The sequence below is a fragment of the Lissotriton helveticus genome, chromosome 3_1, assembly GCF_964261635.1.
Source record: "Lissotriton helveticus chromosome 3_1, aLisHel1.1, whole genome shotgun sequence".
Lineage (NCBI taxonomy): Eukaryota > Metazoa > Chordata > Amphibia > Caudata > Salamandridae > Lissotriton > Lissotriton helveticus.
The window spans coordinates 966,470,778-966,493,509 of record NC_136061.1 but is presented as its reverse complement, the minus strand read 5'-3'; the positions used below and the strand labels follow the sequence as shown (position 1 = coordinate 966,493,509).

Genomic DNA, 22,732 nt, shown 5'->3' with positions numbered 1-22,732 from the left:
CACCACACATCTCTTCGCCTACTACCCTCTTATTTGTTCCAACCCAGATAAGAGGATAGTTAAACCATAATTATAGTTGTAACCATAATTAGTAGCTTACCCACCCCCCAAAAAATAAGAAAACGAAAACTTGTTGATTCTGTAAATGTCCAAAATGTTTCTTTTAGTCCTCTTCCCAGAAACCCCGGGTCTCCCTCTCTTAGTTCCTTACGTTGGTAGCAGCCCTTTCACTTCGATCTGCATCTCGCTGAGCTGAGTGGTGTAAAGCAGAGCAGTTCTCTTTAAAGGCTGCTTGGGAGTGCTCTTGGGACTCTGTATTAACACCATCAGGGAAATCTACTGTAACTCAAGTGCTGCAGTAAGGTTTGGGCTGGGGGGTGAGTGTACCATGACGTTTTGGGTGCACAGGGGTGTCAGGCAAGTGTGCGTCCTCGCACCTTTGCTATTCTCCCTCTATATCAATCATTTGGAGAGGGAGCTAGTACTAAGGTGTGGGGATTTGCCCCAGATTTGAAAGGCCCTAATACGAGCTCTATTGTACGCTTACGATGCTGACATCATGGTCCGCACACCAATACGCTGCAGCGTCTCTTGAATGCCTTTGCATCCTTCATGGAGGGGATTGATATGAGGATTAATACCACCTAGTCTTTTGTACTCTCCTGTGGATACAGGAAGTATCTGTAGCCAGTTTTTAAGTTCCATTCCATTCCACTCCTGTCAAAAATGTGGCTAATTTTAATTACCTTGGGTTAAGTTTTAATTGTAGAGAATTCTGGGAAATAGTAACATCCAACAAGCAGGGAGTATTAATGCTGTCTTTTCCTTTGCCTCTAAATTAGGCAAAAATGTCGCCTGGCTATATATATGTTCGCCATTTAGCGTGGAAAGTGTGTTGGTCTGGCAACCTACGGAGCGGGGGTCTGGGGCACACAGGTGGTATTGCCCCGACAGGCAACCACAAACAAATTTGTGCTTTTACAGGCCCGCCCACCACCTCTTTTTTCAGCTACAGGGAGCTTGGGCTCATACACCTGCAAGGTATTTTAAGGACACAACCAATGCTGCAATAGCAAAGGGTCTGGACTAAGGAGCCCCTCCTCTTAAACCGAATGTTAATCGAGGATTGTCTGTCCTTGTCGCTTGGCCTATACATTTCCTGGCTGAGTGGGGCATTGTAGATATGGATGCGGCTCTGGGTTGACGTGATTTTTTTTAAGACCCATTATGCTCCTTACCTGCGATCCCCAAAAATGCACCTAGGAATACATGCTTTACATGCTAGGAGGATGAGAGTTGGGCAAAGGTGTTTGTACTTTCTTCTGTCGCCTGCTATATGCTGCAAAAGCCACTCTGGTACATACAACTATTCAAGTTCTATGAAGCACAGCACTATCAGCACTTACTTTATTACGCTCAGGTTCCGTGTTACTTTAATTCATAGATTGGTTACTTTTTCCCAGTGCAATGACAGGTCGTGAGGACTTCTGCCTTGCCCATGTAATCAGAAGTCCGCACTTTACATGCAATGCTTTTTGTGCTTTTTATTCCTATTCCAGGTCTTCAGTTTTAAAACCTTTATTAAGTAATCCTTGCATCGTTGCACAGAAGCTTTTTACTTTCTACTGTTTCTGAGTTCTAAGAAGATTGTTTCTACTGCTCTTACTTTTTTGAAGCTGGTCCTTAAGGCAAGGACATTGCTTGGATAGACTCCTTCATAGTGATCGGCCTTCTGGGTGTCTTGGCTTTTAGATACATTTTAGCCACAGTATTCTTGTAGCCCAGACATTCGTATGTTATTGCTGTAATGTACTGTATTAATTGTAATTTTAGTATAATTTTGGTATACGTTTTACTTTTGGATCTCAATTCATTTGCGAGATGGTTCATGCTACATAAGACCACTCTTGCTTTGCGGTTCTTTCTTTTGCTCAGAAGCCATTGTAGGATTTTACATTTGATGTTGTGATTAGCAATGTACGTGATGATGATGCCTTATGTGCACATCGATTTTTCCTTTTAAGGATTTCCTATGAATTTGTATTGTTCTATTGTGTTTTGTTGTGTTTTTTTTACTTTTGTGGTCCATATTAATGTGGCCGAATAAAGTTGATTTAATTTGACTTAGTTGTAACCATAATTGGTAGGCTATCCCCCGCACCCGCCAAAAAATAAGAAACGGGAAACTTACTTATTCTGTACATTTCCAAAATGTTTCTTTTAGTCCTCTTCCAAGAAGCGCCTGGTCTCCTTCGCATAGACTTACCCCCCACCCCACCCCCCCATTTGACCTCTCTTAGTTCTGTGTCTGCAGCAGCCCCTTCACTTCGATCTGCATCCCGCAGGGCTGAGGGGCACAGAGCAGCTCTCTCCAAAGGCTGCTTGTGAGTGCTCTTGGGACCCTGCATTGATTCTGTTTTTACATATGAGCTTCTCTCCTTTGCTTACAGGTGCTGGGGGGATACTGTAGGGTTGGGGTGCTGTAAAAGCAGGCGGTTTCGCTCTGCTCCGCCGAAGGGTTTGCTGCTGTAGTGCTGCACGGCCTTGGTTAACCTGGCAGCACATTGCTATGTGGCTCACTGCAGCGGTGTGGGCCGTGCAGGTGTTGTGTTCCTGGGTGCCCTGCTGCTGAACTTGCACCTCGGGCGCCCCTGGCGCTGTGAAGGTGGCAGGGTCAGTGCTGCGGCTGGGAGCCGTGCTTTTGTTGGGCTGACAGCAACAAAGCACGCCTTCATGCCCTGGGGTGGCCGCGGTTCGTGCAAGACCCCATTGTTTACTCGTGATTTGTTGTCAATCATCAAGTAATCGATGTTTATAGCACCTGAGCCTTGAAGCGTCCGATTTAGGGTTCAATTATGGACGACACCACTGAGAGCCTAGAGTACAGACACAAATTAGAAAACAATGCATCAAGTGCGAGTCGTTTGTAATTACCCCTTTACTTTGTGTGAAACGATAGTGATGCTCTGTCTCTGACCAGGGCGAATCAGGTGGAAAACTAGGGCATTTGTTTTGCAGATAGTCTCGAGAGAATGTCCAGAGTGGCCTTTGCATATTGCTCCTCTTTTTCTGGAATCGTATTTATTCAGAAACCATGCATAAGGAAGAGTACATCCTTTCCAGCTAAATGTAAAAACTCTACACATCCATAACGCCTCTTCAGGGGTAGGAAGCTGTTGTAAATGATTAGGTAGGCAACAGGACACGTCTTCAGGTTATTAAGATAGATTTATTAAGTTACACAGCAGAGCAGTAAACCTCACAGCTGACCAGACCATCAACTGCCAAGGCTGGAATCTTCACATCACAGATAGAACACTCTTAGGTTAGAAGCTAGAAACACTAAGAAAGGACTACAGACACCAAGTAGCCATATTGAAGAAAGTATAAATATACAACAGAAGCGCTATATAAATAAATCATTTTACTAATTGCCATTACAAATGAACTACATATAATACATAGTTGACAATATTAAATATCTGTCTGGTATTAGATGTAACTCCAAAAACGTATGAGTAACATTGCTTGTATCCAAGGGGGGTTTAAAATTTGTGAAGGCGTGTAAGAAAAACAAGGGAAATGAGACTGTCGGGGAGCTGTGTAATGCTTGTCTTATACCCTAGATTAATCTTAATGCCTGTAGCAGTTTCCTCTGAATGGATTAATCATACAGCTTTAGATAGGCCCTCCAGATGTCTGTGAACAGTCCTCCTCTGTGATCATGTAGCATCCTTGTGGGTGCTGAGCAGGCAGCGGTGGAGGACAGATCTGTTGGGTGTTTTTGGACACAGAGGATGTGTCCCATCTTGTGGAGAACATTCACACTGCAGAATCCCCCAGCCCTCCAGAATACTCACACGAGGGTGCATGGTGGAGGGGGTTAGTCCTCCTCTCTCTAGTTTATTGGTGGCAGTTCGTTTTTTGTAGAACTCTAGTGGTGAAATGTCTCATCTCTCCTATTTCACAGCAGATGTCTTGTTCATCCACTTATGTCGAAGATCGCCTCTCTTCACTTAAGAGGGCATTCACTCTACTGACAAGGGGAATACCTCATCGTTTCTACAAAATGTGTATATTAGATGTCTCCTCGTAACAAGGAAGTCAAATCTCTTCTGTGGGGCATTTTCATGGGCGATGCCGCGTTTCTCCACGTGCATTGGGAGTGCCCCCGCTCTTCACTCACCAGAGGATAGCCGATTCCTCCTGTGGAGTACTCACACACTAGGAATGTCGCTACATGGTTTGCATTTAATTTAATTTCAATAAATAGCTCAATGATGCAGAAAAAATAGTTTCCCCCCCATGAAATGATCGGTTTTAATGTCCTCGGGGAGAATATTATAATGAAAGGTCAATCACAAACTATTCCCCGTACATATTCAAACTCCTTCATGGACCCTTTTTCCAGGGAATTTGAAGTAAACTCGATGATGCTCTCTTTATGGAGAGGGGTATTTCGTAAAAGGCAGGAAGTTTCATTGTGGCAGGTGCTACGTCAAGTTGCAGCATGTCCCTGATCTGTGCTATGATGTGATGTGAACAGGAGACTACCACGTGTCAGTGTTTTAACTGGCTTCTTGCCTAAATAATGAAAAACTGCCAGTAAGCATGATGCTGCTTTACTTTGGGACAGGCTTGAAAGATGTGAAGCAAAGTGAGGGATTTCCTCAGCGATATCCACTTCTGCGTCGCCAGATGTATAGCTTGAACTCCCTGCCGAGAGTCTGTGCTATAGTGTGTGTGAGTCAGGCAGGATTCTTCGCTTTTCTGTGATATGACTGATTGCAGGGAATGTCACACTCTCCACTGTTTGCAGTGATTGGGTGTGCCCACGTTCTTTGACACAGCCCTGCAGTGATACAACCCATTACACCCTGGATCCTTTTCTGCCGCTGTAGGTGAGGGTGGCTGTTCTACCTTGCTGAACCAGTCCTTTTTGCACCGTGCGAAACATGTTTGATGCAGCCTGTGTTACAAAATATTTCAGATCTGCAGAACTTGTTTTTATGGATTAAAAGTAAACTGGTGAACACTTGTTGTTGTGTAGGCACCGTCGCTATACCAGTGCACTGGGATCCTTGGGTCATTGTGTCTCACCCCTTGCTGTGTTGCAAGACTAATCACTACCCTGGTATAGGAGAACTCCCTCAAACTCAAATGTCCAAATAACATGAGCCACAGCAGGGCACGCGTCGGGGGCACACGCGGGTACACTGCGTCCACCCACTTTTTCACAGGGTGGACGCCGTCTCCCCTGCCAAGAAGTTGAGCCCCCCACATAGATATGTTGAACTTGTCCCAGTGTAATTTTCAGACACGTCTGCTTTTCATTCTCAGCAGCAACGTGCAGGCAGTTAGGGGTCTTTATTTTTATTTTTTTACACCTTCAGCTGCGCCAAAAATAAAGGCAGAAGTTAAGGGGCCATCAGGCCTCCTTTTGATCGATTATCGGACGGGAGGCGGCCTGGAACCTCGCACTTAAATGCAAATGCACAGGAGAGGAAACAAAAGCACACATCGTATCTCTTAACAGATACTTGAGAGATGCATGCTTTTTACTTTTTTCAGTCCCTGTATAGAAGTGCACGCACCGTAAGAATGTCAGATGGGATGGTCTGTCCCAGTATTTACACAAATAACAATATAAATAGCGCTATTTTATTTCTTATATAGCGCTACTCATCCTGATGCAGAGTCTTCCAGTGAAGTCATTTCCTGTGATGCCATGTGAGATGTCACATGTCGTGAAGTCATGTACTGTTATGGCACGCGTCATGATGTCACTTGAATACTGCCTGCAACTTGACCAGTTCACTCCCCTCTCCCTCCCTTCTTTTTATAGGACTTGTGCCCTGAACCACAGCAGTATTGAACTCAAAATTAAATCACTTGTTTGATGTACTCGTGGTCCTCCCCTCACCTGTGTTAAGTGTATAAGTAGATCAGGGATATGTAAAGCAAATATGTTACACACATTGATGGTCTTTTGTCTTAGACACCAAAATATATCGTTTAAGTGTGTGCTGTACAAAGTCAGTAGATACAGACCAACACTTTGACTGCAAACCAATATTTGCTTCAGATATAATGAAAGGGGGCTCTCTGTTATAGGACTAATTTGTCATTGTTCTCTGGTTCCACGTTGCCCTTTGAACAAACATTAACAATGGATTGTTGCTGTCGATTTCAGTTTTCCCCCAGATTGTGTTCCTTGTACAGTGCCATTTACAATGTCAGAAGTGACATTGTGTGTTCTCCCTGCTGTATGAATTTAGTTACTAGACCTGCAGTGGTTAAACTGGGATCCATACTTTTCTTTCTGACACTCCTGTGGTAGCTGTGTGTGGGTGAGCATTCAGGGTTAAATTATGGGAAAGGGTTTGAAACTTAGTATAACACAACTGTATAGCAAGGTTAACAAAGTAGGCCTACCTCTCATTCAGCTGCATTGTTATAAATATTGATATTAATGCACACCGAAATAGAACACTTTGCATAATGCTCATCGCTAAAAACCAGAATTCTCTAGTCATGGTTTAAAAGGTGCGACGGCCACAGATTTTACACAAAAGCTGTGGCTGCTGCAATGTAAGGAACAATACAGTGACAACCGGTGTTCTAGCTTCACAAACCAAACGGGCATACTTTACTCCAAAGTTGTTGTTTTTTTAAATATAAAGTTCTCTACTTTGCACTGATGCAGAGACCAACAGGCCAGTGTCCATTTGAGTGCAGCAAAAGTAAGTAAAAGCTCAGTGCCATGTACAACCTAAAATGCAAAATCCTTACAAATATAATAATGGGGCAAAAAGAATTCCTCTTAGCATTACAGTGAATGGGTAAGATTGCCGAAAGGTTTCTATGATGTTAGTGATGCTATTCGGCACCCGAAGGAATCTTATTTGTTGCCCAAATGATTGTGGTTAAGATTCTCTCACGTGATGGCGATGTCCAGGGCCGTCTCAAATTTGAGTCCAGTGTGGGACACTAGAATACAAAACATTGCCTGTTACTTGGGGTCCACCCCTAGCAGTAATCTTTATGGTGCCATGGTGTTGTCCAGGGAGGATTATGCCTCATGGCACCTCACTTATATGGTTTAGGGCTCTAACCAAGGATAATGGGCCAATATTTCATCGCCTCCCAGTTGCAGAAAGATTTACAAACTCCCCAGAGTTTCTTACGCTCATGATGGTTAGTATTATGGGGCATTGTAAAGTTCTGTCTTCCTTCTAGATATTCACGGTCCAAATATTTATTCTGCCTGGGGTTCTTCTAACCTCTTTTGCTTTGCGGCCTTAAAGGAGATTGCAGGAACACATTTAAACTTTAGTGTGCAAGCAGCAGTGTTGACGAATGCAGGATCTGGTGCAAGGCTACGTTTTGCTGGGCCGAGCGGAGGACAAAGAGTGTATGTGTACACTAGGACTAGAAGGTATGGTATCTGAGGCTTCTTTCATCCTGGTTGAGATACCCCCCTTCAATGGACATCGATGGCAGTAAGTAGGGAAAGGCGACGTCAGACCCTCTGAGGGTACATTTTTCTTTGTCACAGTGCTTTAAGTTTCCAGTTGTCACTAGCCCTGGCATGCAAGAGTGTACTCGGCATGGAAAGGCTCATTGGTAAAATTCCTTACTGACCATGCAAGTGTTTGGATCTATGCTCTGGTTTCTTAACACTTTTACTTGTCTGTAAATAATTTTTCTAAAGTAAAATCAAACTCCTCTTTGGAGGGTGAAATCACCTTTACTTAGCATACATGTCTGCTAGCAACACTCCATAACGGCACAGAGTACACAGATCCGAACTGGATGAATGCTCCCCCATATATGGCATTGAGTATATATGTGGGTCAGCTAGTGCAGATTAAGTGTCACCCTTCAGGCATGGTGTGAAACTTGTGCCTCGTGATAAAAGATGGTCTAGCTGAAGAAGAAAGCGAAAACAAAGCAGAAAAGGGAAAAAATAGTGCTTGAGCCTGACGTTACAGAATTGCAGAGTACATGAGAACTGGATTCCAGTCCATATGATGGTCATTGGAAGGGGGTATTCTTGTTTTGCCATTGGAAACTGAACATTTTGAGAATCAGAATCTACTTCCCACCAGCAGGTGTGAGGATGCCCACAATTTGGCCGTATGATTAATCCAGGACATGCGAGTATCTGCTTCGTGTCATTGCAGAAATGCGGTAGCAGTTTGGACACTTTTTGTCTCCTAAAAAGGTTCATTTCATATATTGATGACCTGTCACCAAGTCTGAGGACTGCTTGCCAGAGAGGTGCAGGGAATTGTAACTGTTGTCACGGAAACAAGGATTCTGCTATCGTTTTACATTTCTTATTGGCCTTTGCAATTCATTTTCATCCTTAATATGTTTTTATTGGAGCTCTTTATTATTACATATTAAGTTTCATGCTAAATGTCCTTATCTACAAAGACTCCGGTTTTGAGGAGTATAAATATAAGTGAGCATTTCTGTTGATTTCTAATGAATCTTAATATATTTGCTGCACTTTGGTGATACTGTACTCCACGGTGTTCTGTGGTTGGCAGGAAGAGCAGGTGTAGAATGACCTGCTGCTCTTGTATTGGACAGGTGTGAGCTCCTGATGGATGTGAAAGTCCCTGATTTACAGGGTGGAGATGGGTTCCTGATGGTTCGTTGTATATGGTAAATCTGCTCCAAGTGATAACCCTAGAAAGTTCAAGGTGGCCAAGAGATATGTGAGAAACCCCTGCTGTCTTTGTTTTGATGTCTGGCTTTGCTGGGAACCCACCTCTTTCCTGCCGGTGAGAGACCATGAAAATGCTAACTTCTCTCAGTGACCAGATCCTTGGAAATTGAATCAAAGCTTCAGTCGTGTTGATGCTGGACCAGTGTCTTCCTGATAGCAGCGAGTGCCCCATAGCAAAGGGAGTCCTCCAGCCTCAGTTCAAGACCTGCCTGCTAGCCTTGTACAGATAATAGAACTGCCGGAAGACAGGATTTGACAGGGCACTCCGGAGGGCTGATTTTTGACTATCAATGGCTACATGTGCTTGAGAGCAGCCAGAGCAGTTTTCCTGCCTGGTCAGAATAGTCTTTCTGCACAGAGTTTTGGTTTTCACTTGTTCTGAGAGCCTCTCTTCAGTACTAGAAGCTTATTTGAGGTCCCTTCCCACCTGCTCTGTGGCTGGGCTGGTGCTTAGTCAGAGCCCCTAGACCTCACCAGTGTGCATGGCTCCGGAGCAGGAGGGTGCTTTCTAGGAATGTCCATCATCCTATCTGGGCATCGGAGACCAACAGTCAGCCATCGCACTATGGAGTGAGCTTGCCCATCCTGAGGTGGGTGATACTAGAAGTTTGACTGCGAAATCAAGCCCTTCTCCCTAAGTAGATTTGGAAAACCACACTGTTTCTGTACTATCCCTGGGTTGCACCATGGTGTCTAGTACCCAACCACAATTTTCCGGAAATTAGAAGCCACAGGAAGTAGTTCAGGCACAGCCCCCATCAGCACCCACAAACCACAGATCTTGGGCCAGCTACTTCAATAGTTCCCATTTGTATTTATTTGCTTTAGCTCCCATTATCAGTCTATGCATAATGTGAACCCACTGGCTGCTGTCCTTTGTCTGATGCACAAGGGTGAATAGGGTGTTTTAGATCCAACACCTGATTTGTGTGATCAGGAACTCTCCAGCAGCTTAAGTACTGGTATTTCCTCTCTATTGAGCTTCAGCACTAAATGGCTTCCACTTGGTTGTCTTTTTCTCCAGAGTATGTGATGTGAGTCCATGGTTACTCACGTAACAAAGTATCTTCCAGTGCATGGGACTGATTGAGAGATGTAAGATTCTTCTGAACCAGTGCAATTACTGCACTACATGGAGTGGTATCGGTCAAATCTTTGGTGTTCTGTCTTCTGAATTTTTTTTGCACTATCACTTCGGTATTTGTGACACCTCTCTGGCACATGCATGGGTCCTTTGTTTTTTTAGAAATGCCATCAGGTCAAATTATCCATTTGGGTGTATCTGTCGATCCACTCTCATATCTACTGTTTAAGAAGACATGGAGATGTGCTGATCCAGTACTCTCACAAACGTTACCAGTAGGAAGGCATTCATATGACAAGGAAAGTTTCTCCGTTCCTAATAAGAGCGGCCCATTAAGACATTAGCCCTCCTGTCAGAGAATGAGGACATTTGTTCGTGGGTGCAGACCTTATCTCCACTACCAAACCTTCACTTCTTGAAGCAGCTCGCCCACAAGCAGGTGCTGCGGTTGTGGGAAAAGTCTAACTCATTCCAATTTCTCAGCAGTCCTCCCCAAATACCTCTATGGGAACCCCTGCGGCTCTGTCTCTATTGGTACTGGTGGGCTTCCTGAAGTGTTAATCTTAGTCTTCTGACATGGGAAACATGGCCAAATACCCTGAACTACAATGTGAAATTGTACCAAAACATTACCCTTTTCAAACAAGCTAAAGCCATTGCCATTATAGCTATTCTAGGTCGGTCTCAGTCAAGATTGAATTTGTTTTACGCTTTCTTGTCTGCTTCTGTTCAGGACTGGGAAACGCTTTCACTGATTCACGGCAAATCAGGGTTAGAACAAAAAATTGTTGTGGTCAGGGACTTCATTTACATCACTGATAGAATTATAAGAACCGTTTTTTTCCGTGTACTATCAAGTGTGACTGAAGTCCTCAGATTTTTAAGAAGGGCGCTTAGCGTAAAGCTACTACTGCCTTTATTTACAGTGGTAGGAATTAATTTGATGAGTTGGTGGTTGTGGTGCTGGAGTAATCCAAGACAAATGCGGTCAACTTCAAAGAACTGAATTGTATTCACCTGTTACTGGACAGATCTTATGCTTCCTTACAGCTAAGCAAGACTTTCACGTAATGATGGTGCCAGTTCCTCTCACTGAACCAGAGACTGATGATTCGATCATGAAAATATGCATGTAGCCGGTCTCCCTAGCACACTATATTACAAGTCTGAACCCTTGCCCAAACCTGTGTCATCCTCTTCAACATCTGGAAAGGTACTAGTTCAGCTTGCATATAACTAGTATTCAATGAGCCCCAACTCCTCTCCCCGAACCAGAAAATAGAGGGACTACTGGTCCTGTTGCATTTGTGTGGATGGGACAAGCTGTGCTTTCCCTAGAAGTAGTATCTTCATGTTTTCCGCACCTTCTTTGGTGACTGCATAAGGAAAATGCTTGCTTCATTAGTGGCCACTGAAGAATTTTCAGAGTACAACTGTTGTAAACCACCAAGATGGCCTAGGAAGTCACCAATGCTTTTGGTCATATGATGGTGAAAGACAAGCCTTCAACCACTAAACGGGGCATGCATACCAAGTGACAAATGTGGCAGAGGGTAGGTTAGGAATTGAGACGTCTGTGTCTGAGGGACGGGTTGAGAGGTGGGGTTAGTCTCTAAAGTAAGTCACAAAAGTGCCCCTGAAGGCAAATGCCCCTACATTGGAGCAGATTTATGACTTCCAAACATTCACAGAAGTAGACCTGGGAACTGTACTGTTAGTAAACATTAGTGAATTCCATTTTCACAAGAGCAAAATTATATGTGTATATTTGTTCAAGTGGAAATCTGCTGAGTGGTTGCATATTTAGTTTCCTTACTTCTACTTTTTTTCAACCTGGAAAAGTTTTAGTCCTGCCTGAAAGGAGTATTCCACCCTTTTCCAGGTGGGACGGAATTGGAGAGGATATGGTGAATACCCTTTAAACATGTAAGCTTGTGGGTGTGCACTTACTCTCAGGGCATTCTAACTGTGGGACTTCTGCTCCCTGCTTATTTCTTCACCCTGAATTAGGTTTGCAGAAAAAGTGGCAAAATCGTAACCTTTTTTAGAATCCAAGCCCTGATATGATTGCTCGCATATTCAGGGAGGCTATTTATCAGACCTCTGATAGAATAGAACTCCATGGTAATTTTGTCACCTCATTGATTGACAACAACACAAAGGGCAAGTGCCTTTTTTTAAGCGAGAGATAGGATTTCGTATGCATCGTTTCCCTTAGACAAGTTGATATGTTATAAAATCCCACACTCCTAGTGACACTGACTTGTTTTATTCCTCATCCTCACGTGGCCAGGGCAAATCCAGACTCAGTGAGTGGTGCCTTGTGTGTGATATTCCAGGATACAAAGCGTAGCTGTACAAGGTACTTTGGCAGTGCAAGATACTCACTGATCTTGACCTAAGTGTTTAACCGACCCACTCATAACAAACACAGCACCTAATGCCAAGCGCGAGCGGAGCATCGGCGAGCGCGCACTTAGGACCCGGCCCCCCGGCCCCCGCCCCTACCTTATCTAGATAGGGGCGGCCGGTCTGCCCCAATGGGCGACCGGCCGCTTAACTCTTCCGGGGCAGGAGGACGCACTTCCGGTGTGACAGAGGGCGGAGCCTGGTGACCTATTTAGGTCCCAGGAGCAGGGCCCCCGGCCTCTCCTTCCTCGGTTGCACCGGACCGGTGGCGGCCTCCCAGAAGCGTCCCTCCTCCACCCCCTTGTCTAGTTTTAAACTTAGTTAAACTTTTAAATTCCCGAATTCCATCGTCCGGAGTTAGGAGGCGGAGGTCGGAGGTTTAGCACAGCCGAGTGCGTGATGGGAGGCGACGAGGAGGAGAAGCGCGTGGCAGCCGTCCATCTCGCCAGGTAAGGAGTCGGGTGCCGGGGGGGCCTGTGTGCAGCCGCGGATTGCGGGAGGGGTGTCCGGGTATTGAGTCTGCTCCTGTCGTCTGTGGCTGCCGGCAGGGCTCCTGGGCCTGCGGGCTCCTTCCTGGTTGACGTGGGCAGGCTGGGGGGGGACGGGGTGCGGGGAGTACCCTCCATTACATCCCCTGGACGGTCTCGTGGCCTCGCCTGGCCGATAGGCAGGCAGGAAAAAGAAACACGGGCCATTTAGGGCCCGGCAGAGAAGGCCCTGTACAGGCAAAGTTTCATTGTTCCCAGTTAGATTTGCGCAGTGCTGCCAGTACCGTGCGGGGTTCCCGCCATAAACAAGGTGTTCAGATATCTGGGGGCTGTGCGGGAAAAACACAAAATAAATCAAAGATACTAATAAACTACCAGTGTAACATAACAGTCCGTAATTAGCCAATAGAGGCTCCCATTTTCGGCTTCACGCACGTGTTTTGCGGCGGGGCGTGGACGAGGTAAAGTGCCGAATCCGCGTGTATGTGCCGAGGGTACGGTTCTGCGAACATACAATCTGAAGAGAGGCAGCCAGCGATTAAAGGCAGCCAGGGTCTTGTAGCCAGGCCTGCTGCTTGTCTTCCATGCTCTAAATGCTTCTCAGAGCGTTCTCTCATTCTCGCTTTCTTGAGCACCCTCTCCTAACATGGGCAAATCGCTTTCCACCCAGGCTGAAGGTTATCTTAAAAGGTCCTGTCAAGCTTCACTTTGACTCAGATCAAAGTGCTCCGAAGCTGTAAAACAATCCAGCAACCTCTGGACTCAAAACCCGTATCGAGTGGAGGAGCACAGGGTGAATAGAGGATTTACTAGAAACAGTCCTGGGTAATAATACTGTCTTTGAGTGAAAACTAAAGCTTCCCAGGTGTGTTGGTAAAACAATTTTAGACTTTTGAATCTCACCTTAATTTTACAGCAAGCAACACTGTGCCTGTACTCTCAACAATGCTTGCATTTTATGGCAACCCGAAGCAGTGTAGATTCTGTTGTAAGTTACTTGCTCATATGTGCTAATCGCATACCCAATAGTTTAAAAACACAGAGGTGGTCCTGTTTCAATATTTACAAGGCGCATAATGATGCTGTCAAGGCCGCAAGGCACTTTTTTGCACCAGGTTCCTTGGCCCCCTGGCTTTGCGGTGCATTTTGAGAGGATGCCGTTGGTGCTTTGGCCTGTATGGCTCAGGCTGCAGATGCGCGTGTAGTTTGGGCATCATGACGCATGCTCTGCGGATAAACAAAGTGTGAAAGTAGATTCCGCTTGCGCACTCTATTACGTTCTATTAAACTGCAATGCTATGTGGTTCGCTGCCAAAAGAAATATGGCCCTCCGCTTAGGAAATCGATCGCCCATCCTCTGTGTAGTGTCTTATGGTGAACTCGAGGCTTTTAGAAGAGGATCTTTTACAGGAGTTACTTGGTACTTCCTCTTAATATAGTCCATTGGAAGGACCTTTTGCGGACTAGAGCACGTGCCCACATTGATACCTGGCAGAACAGGACGAATGAAGGTTGTTCCCCCCCTTTGGAGGTATCGGTGTTAACCGAGGAACCGAACAGATGGGCCGACGCATTAGGCGGTGGCACAGTAGCAAGATGGTGCCGGGCCAAGCAGTGGGCGCAGCGCGCGGGCAGGGTAAATATGGAAGCAGCAGCAGCGCCTTTTGATGATGCAATAACATCGGTTGGGCAGAAACCGATTGTTGCAAACGTTGTAATTTTACGGCAATAAAATATGCCAGAGAAGTTGAGCGAGAGTCCTGGTGTAACACCAAAGTTGGAGGCTGCGCCGGCTCTGGGCGATGCCCCAAGAAGAAAGGCTGGGATCATACGGTGCAGACCGGGTGTTCCTTGATGCGGGGCTGGGTTCAGTTACAGAGAAGGAAATAGAATAACATTAGCTGGTATCATGCCAGTATTTTTGAAATGCCACCTTTTTCACTGTTTCTCACCATGCATTGAACCAGTAATGTGAAATAATTTTGTTTACACAACATACTTGTCTACCATTCTTCGGTTGGTCACCATTGATCCTTTTCCATGGGGAGATTATCCCGGCGTGCCTGAAGCGGTTGCGAGGCTTGGGGCATTCATACAGAGTGGCATGGGCACCCGAATATAAGTTTAAATCGATTTAATAGTAATATCCTCTTGGGACTGGCGAATTAGTCTGAATGCCCCCCCCCCCCCCTTTTCCCATAATATACCTATGTGTTTCCCCTGCCTTTTCAGCCCCTACATGACCCCCTGCCATACTTCCTGTAATGCCAATAGGGGAACTAAAGGTTTGTAATTGTGGCAGGAAATGGGGAGCCAAAGTAACCTCATTGGAGAAATGGGGACTCAGAGTAACAAGGGCTACCAGTAAGTTACTGGTTCATTACCTTCTCAACCGATTTCTTGTACCACTACTTACTATATGAAGATATGTTATAGAAATAAATTGCAGCCTGATTACCAGAACAGAGCCCCCAAATAGATGCAGATAAATACATTTAATTTAAAAAAGGCAAATACAAAGAAAACGCAGTCTAGTAAGCATCCCTCTCTTATAAAGGAGAAAAGGGCTTGAATGTATGGCGTCATAATTTACTGCGTTACTTTTCTTTAGTTGGGCAACCGAAAAGTTTTTCATCCAGGGGTGAATGCTAAAATGTCCATTATTGACAATCATCCTAAACTATGCATCGTGAACGATGTTCTCGGAGGAGTGGCTCTTGGAGGTGTAAGTGTTACATGGCAAAGAGTGACAAATTGTTTATCCCTGCGAAATTGTGGTTTTAGCAATTTTAATGGATCTAGTCTGAATTACTGTGACCTTTGTGTCTGCATGTATGTGAATTTCGGTAATCTGACCTGGATATAACTAAGTGCCATTGTTTGATGGCTGGGTTTTTGGATGGTAAGTGCATATGGTTTGCAGATCCACAATAAGACCGGAGAGGAATGTAATGGGAACAGACTGGCGTGAGGGTGCAAGTCTGTACTGGTTGTCAGTGGATATTTATTGGGGAATAAAGGGATCAGTAGGGGCAGAACGTACAAGAATTGAAGTTCAGGTAGCTGCGAGGGACTCTGCAATGACTGTGTACATGAATAATTCTTCTTGAACAAGGTGCCTGTGTCAGGCTGTCACTGCTACCGCTCTGTGCGATCTAAATAGGACAGGAGTGCTCCCTTACCATAGAGTAAAGAGGTTTATTGCTAGTACGTGAGACAAATGGGGATAGCTCCATGTGTGTACCTTGCATAGTGGTCTCAGTGGCTTACAGTTTGCTTATCGTGTACATACGGTTTCACGTTACTGCTAATTCAGGAGTGGAAACCATAAGATAAACTGCGTTATTGATTCACTTCATGTCAAATATCATCCTGGGAAGTAGGCCAGATTCGGGTTAGTGAGAAGTAGCGAGAGTTCACTGGTCTTGTCACCTTGTCTGATAACATAGGACCTCACCTGTAATTAGCGGGTAGTTCCCATATACCCTATACTCGCCCGTCAGGTCATAGACTAGGTTTTATAGGCAGACAGCCTCCATGCTCCCCCTTCCGTATACGTTAAGTTCGGGGATCAGCGAGCGCACGGGGTCACCTGAATCTCCGCCTAGTCTTAGCATCCTCAGAACAGGACAGCCCTGGCCCCCATGATCATGGAAATTGTACACCACCTTTCTCTCAGTCAGTCGTGCTCACTTAGTTTGTCTTAGGAATACACGGAATTAAAACGGGCTGTCCGTTTCCATAGGAATGTATGGAACAGTTTCCCAGGCGCACAGCAGGAGTGGGTCAGGCCTGGGGTGGTACGGGTTGTGGGTCATCTATGTGTGGCAGTATCAAAGCAAGCCGTTTGGGTTAGCATTAGTGGGACTGGGACTGAGCGCGTTGGGACACTCGGCCCTCCCTGTCAGGATAGGTACGGCAATGCTAACAGCTGAGGCAGGCGTACCAGACAGCACAATGGAATAGGTCGGGCGCTGGTCGTCCAACGATTGTATGAGACCCATTTGGCCAGAATGGTTGTGTCAGAAATGCTGATGATTTGCCAATGACCATACTTGACTTTTCTATTTCTCTCCTGTTCAGTAGTGTGCCCGCGAAGGTAGCGGGGGCACGGGGCACTCGTTCGTGCGTCAGGCTACGAGGTGACTATGTCAGCGGCGAGTGGTATGGCCGGTAGGCCTGAGGGGAACAATGTTCTTGTGTCGAGACGGCTGTCCCCGAGACGGGTGGCCCCGGGAAGAAGTCGAGAGCCTGGAATGTCTCGGTGAGGCGGCGCAAGGAGGAATTGCCCAAGTTGTGCTCAGGAAAGGGCCGCTGGTGTAACATTCCACCCGGAGGGTCTCCGGTGAGGTATCACAAGGTTGGAGTACAGTTACAGGGCTTCGAGAGGCAGCCCAGGGGGGGAAGTAGCCAAGATGTGCTCAGTGAAGGGCCGCTGGTATCACATTCCGCACCAAATGGTTTTCGTATGGTATCGCACCGATGGAGTGCAGTTATTGGACATCGGTACACATAGCTGGGTTAGAGGATAAGGGTCTTTCATTCAGCGCGCAGGTGGGGGAAGGTGACGGACCTGTGGGCCCGGATCACCTTTGTGGCGGTAGAAAGACCTTGGAACAGTAAAATTGACCGACGGAATAGACGGGAGTCCGCCTTGCGTACTCCCTAGGCCAGCACTGAGGGGGGAGACGGTAAGCTCTCCGCTGTGAAATAGGGCCCCGGCTGGGGAGGCTAGGGCGACAGGTTACGAGCCTCCTGGGTTCCTAGTCAGCCTGGTGGTCGGAGGGTGGGCCCCCGGAGAAGGCGGACAAGGATCAGAGGTTGGGGGCCCACTCCTCATGGGGCGCAGGTGGGTTCCACCTCGCGCGGATGCACGGCATGGAAGAGGGGAGCCAGAAGCCCCCTTAGTGTTGGAGGATTAGAATCTTAACCTGGCGGAAGAAGATCACGAAGTCAAGAATGAAATTGTGTTGATAACTGTATATAATGAATTTTGAAATGCCTTGTCATGTTTATGAAATGTCAAAATATTAAACATGGCCGTTTTACACCCACACAAATCTCTGTGGTTGATTTCATGTGGGTTGTAAAGTTATGGGAGGGAGCGGGGAGCATGCTGGGGGATCCGGGTCCTATGCCAAGCGCGAGCGGAGCATCGGCGAGCGCGCACTTAGGACCCGGCCCCCCGGCCCCCGCCCCTACCTTATCTAGATAGGGGCGGCCGGTCTGCCCCAATGGGCGACCGGCCGCTTAACTCTTCCGGGGCAGGAGGACGCACTTCCGGTGTGACAGAGGGCGGAGCCTGGTGACCTATTTAGGTCCCAGGAGCAGGGCCCCCGGCCTCTCCTTCCTCGGTTGCACCGGACCGGTGGCGGCCTCCCAGAAGCGTCCCTCCTCCACCCCCTTGTCTAGTTTTAAACTCCCACCCACCCGTCCCTTTAGCTCAGTGGATTAGAGGGGCGTGTTGCGGTAGAAAGACCTTGGAACAGTAAAATTGACCGACGGAATAGACGGGAGTCCGCCTTGCGTACTCCCTAGGCCAGCACTGAGGGGGGAGACGGTAAGCTCTCCGCTGTGAAATAGGGCCCCGGCTGGGGAGGCTAGGGCGACAGGTTACGAGCCTCCTGGGTTCCTGGTCAGCCTGGTGGTCGGAGGGTGGGCCCCCGGAGAAGGCGGACAAGGATCAGAGGTTGGGGGCCCACTCCTCATGGGGCGCAGGTGGGTTCCACCTCGCGCGGATGCACGGCATGGAAGAGGGGAGCCAGAAGCCCCCTTAGTGTTGGAGGATTAGAATCTTAACCTGGCGGAAGAAGATCACGAAGTCAAGAATGAAATTGTGTTGATAACTGTATATAATGAATTTTGAAATGCCTTGTCATGTTTATGAAATGTCAAAATATTAAACATGGCCGTTTTACACCCACACAAATCTCTGTGGTTGATTTCATGTGGGTTGTAAAGTTATGGGAGGGAGCGGGGAGCATGCTGGGGGATCCGGGTCCTAAGATGACCCTATAAGAACAGGTCAAGCGTATATAAAGGGAACAAGATATCAATGAAATCAGAAATATCCCGGGAGCAGTGGGGCTCTAATATCACTTGAAGCCACTGCCTGCTAGCTATATCAGAAAGCTGCCTTGGTCAGGCAAGCTCTAAAGAGCATCCTGTTGACTAGGCTCTTAACACTGAATATATGGGAATATAAGTCCCACTGGAAGAGCACTCCTCAAGGTAATGGGTAGTGCAGGCTGTGCCAATATCCCTCGGAATCGGCGGCGCACATTGTATGATGGTGCCCAGCATTGCTCCTTTAGAGTTGAATTTATCTAAGGGCAATTTTCATGCATAATGGTATAGGAAACATGAAAAGAGGCAATTGCATCTATACATCCAGTGTCCCACTGGAACTAGTACGGATTGACAAGTTTTTTGCTACAGCCAGTAGGGGTTAGCAAAACGGGGACATCTTCTTGATAGCCGTTAGCACGAAATTAAGAGTGACATTGTTTTGATATGGCTTGATAACTTGGCTCTCTGCACTTTGAAAGAAATGTCTGCTTACAAACATTGCCTAAGCTTCACCTTGTATTCAGTAAACCGTGTTTGCTTACATTCTTTTCTAGCCCACAGGTTTGGCATTGTGTGAATGGTCCCACTGCTGTGAGCTATTTGGTACTGCCTGGCGTCTTTGGCAGTGTTGCACTTCGAAGAAATGCAGTCCACAGTCGCCTTTGAATCTGTATGTGGCACTTTAATGACATTTCACCTTTGTCTTTTAGTCGTTTGGCCCTAGTCAGGCTCCGTTTGCAGCACATGATAAGGCTTAACATGGTGGCATTCTGCAGTCGGTATGTTATGCGTGCCTTTGTTGACCCAGAGGGCGAGCATTTGGCCCTGAAAGAAATGCTGAATTCTAACCGCACCCGATGTTAGTTCATATGGCTCACCAATATTGCATTCTGTACCTTGACAGTAATGCTTGTTTACTAGCTCGTGGCACTTTAGCGAATGGTCCGAAACATGGCCCCTTGCACTCTGTAAGAAATGCTTGATTGCAATCGTCGGATCGGCATGTGATATCTTTGTGAGTGTGCACATTGCACTCCGACAACTCGGCACTTTGAAAGAAATGCTCGTTTACAGTCATTGTTGCATCTGCACGTGTCACCTTGGTGAGTTTGCACTTTTGTTACTGCTGGTCCTTGTCGGGTTCTGTTTTGAGTCGATGGATAAGCCTCGACAGCTTAGCACTCTAAAATGATATCTGAAAGGTCTGCCCCTGCTGATTTGTACAATGCCTTTGTTATGCATTGATAATTGTGCCCCTCCTTAGCGCAGTCTTGCGACTCATGCAGCTGGTCTTTGTTGGCACCTTGCACTTTGAATATTATGCCTGCTTCCTAAATCACAATTGAAATGTTTACTCCCGCTGTGTTTTAAACATCATGCGATGCATTGTTTTATTTCCTCCTGGACTAAATGGACCCTTCTCTTTCATGTTGCTTGCTTTTATTAGCCACCCCAAAGTTCGAGATATTATATTGATGTATTTTGTTCTGTGTGAGTCTTCTGGTGCTCTGATGGAATTGGAAAGATTTTAAGTAACCATAAAATAAAGTACACTTTTTTTTTCTTCCATACTTCTTCTGATGTGTCTCCTGGAGAGGAGCCTTCATCCTTGACAGCAGAAAGAATGAACATTCTTCCTCATTCACACAGGATGGTTGTTGCTTCCGCACATAGTAAAGGTTCAAGGGCCCAACGACGGCCGCATGAAATGCTGCTTAACTGATTCACTTGTCAGTGTCGGTGATGGGATGTGGAAGCTCATTCCAAGGTTCTAAGGACCCTGTGAAACCCTGGCGTATGTGCCGACGGCCTCAGAGCTCAGGTACAAGCGTGTAAGCATCATGTGAAAGGTTGGTAAGCACAGCTCCTGCTCGCAGTGTGTCATGTATGTGCATGTGTATAGCGCTTTCCTGTCATTTGTGTGGCCCCGAGTAACTAACTCCTCGTTGCCGCTCCCTGTGAGATCTGCATGGGAGGCGCTCCTAACCTCTTCCCTTCCTCTTCACTTGTAGTAGTTTGGAGCTCGCCGGCGATGCCGGATGAAGAAAGGGGGACTAACCCTGTTTTGGACTTGTCCTTCTTCTGTACCGCGCTCCTGTCCCTCTAATCGGCGCTACAATCAGACCTTACGCGGCTCTCAGTGCACATGGGTGAGCGCTGCCTTGCGGTGTTGCCTTGTTGACTTTGGATTTACTTGTTTGTTCTCTTTTATTGACCCGGTGTCGGCATTTTATGGAATAAACACCAGCTCCCCCCCATGGTGTCGTGCAAATAAAACGATTCGATTCTTCGCACGTTTCACCCGTTCGCTGGTCCTCCGTTATCATGTTATTATTGTGAACCGTTTCTGTGTGTGTTTACTACGTAAAGTGGGCGTGTCGGTTTCCATCCAAGCCTGTGCTGCAGGGCCTCGCCGGATGGGGCCTGTGCTCTCTCTCAGTCGCGCGCACCTTTGTCGAACAGCGCTGCAGCCTTGCATTTTATGCAGATTCAAGATTGTGTACTGTAACACTGGGTTTACTGCCTCCGGGATGAGTCGAATTCCGGGGAACTATGATAAAAATATGGAGCTGTTACTGCTTTTCCAAACCCTGCCTATAATGTGTGTAGGTTTGTTTGCTAGCTGCAGCTGCTGCGTTTTTTCCCTTTCCCCCGTGTTACTGTTTGCCAGCGCTAATTGACTCAATCGTTTCCCCGCCACCTCGTATCCCTTTGCTCCTCTTAAACCTGCCACTCACGCGCCGTGCCCCATCCCATTAATGGCCTCGCATGGGCCTCTGTTATGCTTGTCACCATACATTTTATGTTCTCTCCACTGTTGTGCGCTGATGGGACTCGGGGGAGCCGTTTGTCATCCAAACAGTTGTGTTTTGGTGGATGTTAATTCCCGGGGGTTGGCGTACAGTATCTCTCTAATTCCTTATATAACTCCCCGGCTCCAGATCCCGGCCCCGCTCCGATCTGGGTCACTGGGTCACTGCTCCTCCCGCAGTAATGTCTCCATCCGTGCCTGTGGAAATCTGTGCGGGCCGCAGCCGACCCAGTGCGCATGCGTGACTTCAGATCTAGCGCCATCCCTGAAACCACTGTCACCAGTGTGCCCAAGCAGTGCAGATGCAGTGCACAGCCAGCAAAGGGGCCCTTACTGCTGGGTATGTAAAACCGAAAAGTAAAGGGATGCATAGATTAATCAATCCTATATCCGAGTGTGTGACGTCCTACTCACTCTATGGTTAGAGATGGCGTCCTGGGATGCTGGGACTGATTTCTGTCGGTTTCTAGTTATATTATGTTGATTTGTAGAGCGCGTCTAATTACTCCTTAGGGTATCCCGCCGTTGTGTGAAGAGTTTCTTTTAGGGTTCGTTTTCGTTGCATGAATTTTAGCTGTACCTGTAGGAAGATCCAATCACAAGCAGGAAACAGGTTAATAAGTGACGAGGTTTATTCGTCACATCTGCTCACATTAAAGTCCAGTCAGGGAATGGCCATACACATAACAGCATTTCGAACGGAAAGCCTCCTCATTTTGAAACACAACATTCTTCCCAGGAAACCCACAACACGAGACCGCCACGAGCTGTGACAAGACAACCACCACGCTCGTGACAGCTCGTGTAACCAGAACAGTACCCAACAGTACCCTTTGAAAACACTAGGATTGACTAGTATATGCATTTGTTTATAAATGCAGCAGCAAGGACTCTTTTAATTTTTGGTCGCCATAGTGTGAGTATGATGCTCTAACATTTTCGAAGGCCCCCAGTAAATACTTGCCCTGACGAAGCTGTAAAATTGTAGAACAGTGAAATATGTTGACAATTGGTATGCAGTTTTCGAGAGAATAGACTTACTTTTTGTATAGAATGGCGACATACCTACACTATAATTTGTGGGGTGGTGTACACTGAGGTTTTTTTATGACACTGGGAAGGTGTATTAG

General features: G+C 46.6%; 1 protein-coding gene across 4 annotated transcripts in view; it reads left to right on the top strand.

The window, feature by feature from the left end:
- AGAP1 (ArfGAP with GTPase domain, ankyrin repeat and PH domain 1) overlaps positions 1–22,732 on the top strand; it is a 1,166,515-nt gene that overhangs the window by 382,773 nt on the left and 761,010 nt on the right. The window lies entirely within an intron of this gene.